The sequence below is a fragment of the Arachis hypogaea genome, chromosome 3, assembly GCF_003086295.3.
Source record: "Arachis hypogaea cultivar Tifrunner chromosome 3, arahy.Tifrunner.gnm2.J5K5, whole genome shotgun sequence".
NCBI classification, from domain to species: Eukaryota; Viridiplantae; Streptophyta; class Magnoliopsida; order Fabales; family Fabaceae; genus Arachis; species Arachis hypogaea.
This window is the reverse complement of record NC_092038.1, coordinates 50922110-50926384: the sequence shown is the minus strand read 5'-3', so window position 1 is coordinate 50926384 and position 4275 is coordinate 50922110. Positions and strand designations below refer to the sequence as shown.

The window sequence follows — 4275 nt, the reverse complement described above, 5'->3', positions numbered from 1 at the left end:
GTTTCTTGTTAGTTAAGTAATTAATTTTTAATTTTAAAAATTAAATCTTTTTCAACCATATCTTTTTATCATATCTTTTTATCTTATCTTTTTATCATATCTTTTTCAAAATTTTATCTTTAAAAAAAAAGTTTTGATTTCAAAATATCTTATCTAACTTCTTATCTTTTCAAATTTGATTTTAATATCTTTTTCAACTAACTATTTGACTTTTTGTTTGTTTCTTATCTTTTTCAAAACCACCTAACTACTTCTCCCTCTCTAATTTTCGAAAATATCTCATCTTTTTTTAAAATTCTTTTTAAATTAACTAATTGTTTTAAATTTTAATTTTAATTATATCTTATCTTTAATTTTCGAAAATCATTAACTACTTTTTCAAAATTATTTTCGAATTCTCCCTCTCTTCTCTTCTTCTATTTATTTATTTATTTATTTACTAACACTTCTCTTCACCTCTCTTCATCTCCAATCACTGCCTCTATCCTCACCCTTGTGATTGGATTCTCCACTTTTATTCCTTTCTTCTTCTACTAACAATAAGGAACCTCTTTACTGTGACATAGAGGATTCCTCTTTCTTTTCTTGTTCTCTTCTTCCCTATATGAGCAGGAACAAGGAAAAAGGCACTCTTGTTGAAGCTGATCCTGAACCTGAAAGGACTCTGAAGAGGAAACTAAGAGGAGCTAAATTACAACAATCTAGAGGCAACCTTTCTGAAATTTTCGAACAAGAGAAGGAGATGGCAGCCGAACCCAACAACAATAATGCAAGGAGGATGCTTGGTGATTTCACTAAACCAACGTCCAAGTTTGATGGAAGAAGCATCTCAATTCCTGCCATTGGAGCAAACAATTTTGAGCTGAAACCTCAATTAGTTGCTTTGATGCAACAGAACTGCAAGTTTCATGGACTTCCATCTGAAGATCCTTATTAGTTTTTAACTGAGTTCTTGTAGATTTGTGAGACTATTAAGACAAATGGAGTAGATCCTGAAGTCTACAGGCTCATGCTTTTCCCTTTTACTGTAAGAGACAGAGCTAGAACATGGTTAGACTCACAACCTAAAGATAGCCTGGATTCTTGGGATAAGCTGGTCACGGCCTTCTTGGATAAATTCTTTCCTCCTCAAAAGCTGAGCAAGCTTAGAGTGGATGTTCAAACCTTCAAGCAAAAAGATGGTGAATCCCTTTATGAAGCTTGGGAAAGATACAAGCAGATGACCAAAAAGTGTCCTTCTGACATGTTTTCAGAATGGACCATATTAGATATATTCTATTATGGTCTATCTGAGTTTTCCAAAATGTCATTGGACCATTCTGCAGGTGGATCCATTCACCTAAAGAAAACGCCTGCAGAAGCTCAAGAACTTATTGACATGGTTGCAAATAACCAATTCATGTACACTTCTGAGAGGAATTCCGTGAATAGTGGGACGCCTCAAAGGAAGAGAGTTCTTGAAATTGATGCTCTGAATGCCATATTGGCTCAGAACAAAGTGTTGACTCAGCAAGTCAACATGATTTCTCAAAGTCTGAATGGATGGCAAAATGCATCCAACAGTACTAAAGAGGCAGCCTCTGAAGAAGCTTATGATCCTGAGAACCCTGCAATGGCAGAGGTTAATTACATGGGTGAACCTTATGGAAACACCTATAATTCATCATGGAGAAATCATCCAAATTTCTCATGGAAGGATCAACAAAAGCCTCAACAAGGCTTTAATAATGGTGGAAGAAACAGGCTCAGCAATAACAAGCCTTTTCCATCATCTTCTCAGCAACAGACAGAGAATTCTGAGCAGAGCCCCTCTAATTTAGCAAACTTAGTCTCTGATCTGTCAAAGGCCACTTTAAGTTTCATGAGTGAGACAAGATCCTCCATTAGAAATTTGGAGGCACAAGTAGGCCAGCTGAGCAAGAAGGTCACTGAAACTCCTCCCAGTACTCTCCCAAGCAATACTGAAGAGAATCCTAAGGAGAGTGCAAGGCCATTGACATAGTCAATATGGCCGAATGCAAGGAGGAGGGGGAGGACGTGAATCCCAATGAGGAAAACCTCATGGGACGTCTCTCAAGTAAGAAGAAGTTCCCTATTGAGGACCTAAAGGAATCTGAGGCTCATATAGAGACCATAGAGATTCCATTAAATCTCCTTCTGCTATTCATGAGCTCTGAAGACTATTCTTCCTCTGAAGAGTATGAAGATGTGACTGGAGAGCAAGTTGCTCAATATTTAGGAGCCATCATGAAGCTAAATGCCAAGTTATTTGGTAATGAGAGGAAGCATGAACAACTTCTCTCAATGCAGAGTCAAACAGAGCCCCCACAGTCAAACTCTAAGTTTGGTGTTGGGAGGCCACAACCAAACTCTAAGTTTGGTGTTGAACCCCCACATTCAAACTCTAAGTTTGGTGTTGGGAGGTCCCAACAATGCTCTGAACATCTGTGAAGCTCCATGAGAGCTCACTGTCAAGCTATTGACATTAAAGAAGTGCTTATTGGGAGGAAATCCAATTTTTATTTATCTAATTTTATTTTTATTTTGTGTTTTATTTGGTTCATGATCATGTGGAGTCACGAAAAAAATACAAAAATTAAAAACAGAATCAAAAATAGCAGAAGAAAAATCACACCCTGGAGGAAGGACTTACTGGCGTTTAATCGCCAGTAAGGAGCATCTGGCTGGCGTTCAACGCCAGAACAGAGCATGGATCTGGCGTTGAACACCAGAAACAAGCAACATCCCGGCGTTCAAATGCCAGGAATACACCCTGAGGAGAGCTGGCGCTGAACGCCAGAAACAAGCATGGACCTGGCGTTCAATGCCAGAAACATGATGCACATGGGTGTTGAACGCCCAGAATGAGCATCACTTCGGCGTTTAAACGCCACAAATGTATGCAAAGGCATTATACATGCCTAATTGGTGCAGGGATATAAATCCTTGACATCTCAGGATCTATGGACCCCACAGGATCCCCACCTACCTCACCCTCTCTCTCTCCATTCATGGTCATCCCTTCTGTTTTTCATACACCACTCACATCTATCCACTCTTCCCCATACACCCCACCTACCTTCAAAATTCAAATTCTCTTTCCTACCCAATCCCACCCATATAGCCGAATACACACATCCCTCCATCTTCTCCATATCTTCTTCTTATTCTTCATCTTTTCTTTCTTCTCTTGCTCGAGGGCGAGCAATTTTCTAAGTTTGGTGTGGTAAAAGCATAGCTTTTTTTGTTTTTCCATAACCATTGATGGCACCTAAGGCCAGAGAAACCTAAAAAAAAAAAGAGAAAAGGGAAGACAAAAGCTTCCACCTCTGAGTCATGGGAGATGAAAAGACTCATCTAAAGGGTTTATAGCTTAGTGGTAGAACATTTGACTGCAAATCAAGAGATCCCTGAGATATCTCAGGGGATAAATTATCCTCCACACAACTATTGGGAGCAAATAAGGATAAGAGCACCAAAATCACTAGGGATCAAGCAACAGAGACAAAGAAGAGACATAAAGGAGCCCAAAAAGCACCATTGGTCCTTCAAAAAGGCGCCACCCTCACTAAGGTGGACTCATTCCTTAACTTTCTTGTTCTTAAATCTCTGTTTTTCGATTTTTATGCTTCATGTTTATCTATGTTTTGTGTCTTTATTACATGATCATTAGTATTTAGTAACTATGTCTTAAGGCTATGAATAATTCCATGAATCCTTCACCTCTCTTAAATGAAAAATGTTTTTAATTCAAAAGAACAAGAAGTACATAAATTTTGAATTTATCCTTGAATTTAGTTTAATTATATTGATGTGGTGACAATACTTTTTGTTTTCTGAATTAATGATTGAACATTGCATATTTTTGATCTTGTTGTTTATGAATGTTAAAATTGTTGGCTCTCGAAAGAATGATGAACAAAGAGAAATGCTATTGATAATCTGAAAAATCATGAAATTGATTCTTGAAGCAAGAAAAAGCAGTGAAAAAGCAAAAGCTTGTGAAAAAAAATTTTAGAAAGAAAAAGAAAAATCAAGCAGAAAAAGCCAATAGCCCTTGGCAAGGGTAAAAAGGATCCAAGGCTTTGAGCATCAATGGATAGGAGGGCCCAAGGAAATAAAATCCAGGCCTAAGCGGCTAAATCAAGTTGTCCCTAACCATGTGCTTGTGGCATGCAGGTCCAAGTGAAAAAGCTTGAGACTGAGTGGTTAAAGTCGTGATCCAAAGCAAAAAGAGTGTACTTAAGAGCTCTGGACACCTCTAACTGGGGACTC

General features: G+C 38.0%; 1 non-coding gene across 1 annotated transcript; it reads right to left on the bottom strand.

Annotated features, from left to right (window-relative positions):
• Positions 1 to 1141: 1141 nt before the first annotated feature.
• Positions 1142 to 1245, bottom strand: LOC112793327 (small nucleolar RNA R71). Its single transcript, XR_003198025.1, has one exon. It is a non-coding gene; the product is annotated as a small nucleolar RNA R71 (small nucleolar RNA).
• Between the last annotated feature and the right edge of the window lie 3030 nt (positions 1246 to 4275).